Genomic DNA, 547 nt, shown 5'->3' with positions numbered 1-547 from the left:
TTCACAGTTGAATTAATACAGTTATACAATGTTGAACTCAGTATAAATCCTATAAGACATAAAATTGAATGAGGTTTTAACCTTTTTTAAAAAAGATCTCCATTTCATTTTAAAATATACTGTTTCATACAGAAAAACTCATTTTTAATGCTACTAACAGATGTTTGCACGTGTCTCTAATCTCTATGTATCTGATTATTACTAGTCACGGTTGGTTACACTCGGATCCTTGGCACCTGAGCATGGTTATAAGGTCATCAGGTAAATTTCAATGGTAATATTTTTCACATTTACTAATTATTAAGGAGCAAATTTTTATGCTTTGAAGAATTTTTTTAAAATTTATTTATACACCCACTTCCCAGGTAGCACCCTCCCATAGCCTCCCTCCCCCAACTAGAGCCCTTATGCTCTGATATGCCTGCTACTGTCTACTGTGTTGCTGGCACCCCAGACAATCTCCACTACTTCCCCTTCTGGTGAATCTAGTCAGCCCATCTAGAGGTCTTTGTTTTAGGAGGGTCAGCTGTTCCTAATCAAGTAGCAA

At 36.4% G+C, this 547-nt stretch overlaps 1 long non-coding RNA gene across 1 annotated transcript in view; it reads right to left on the bottom strand.

Moving 5' to 3' along the window:
* LOC115072642 overlaps nt 1-547 on the bottom strand; it is a 19,557-nt gene that overhangs the window by 4,921 nt on the left and 14,089 nt on the right. The gene's annotated exons all lie outside the window — the stretch shown is intronic.

The sequence above is a fragment of the Nannospalax galili genome, unplaced genomic scaffold, assembly GCF_000622305.1.
Source record: "Nannospalax galili isolate Female #2095 unplaced genomic scaffold, S.galili_v1.0 scaffold763, whole genome shotgun sequence".
Lineage (NCBI taxonomy): Eukaryota > Metazoa > Chordata > Mammalia > Rodentia > Spalacidae > Nannospalax > Nannospalax galili.
Note: the sequence above shows the minus strand (reverse complement) of the source record. Positions and strands in the feature narration are given on the sequence as shown.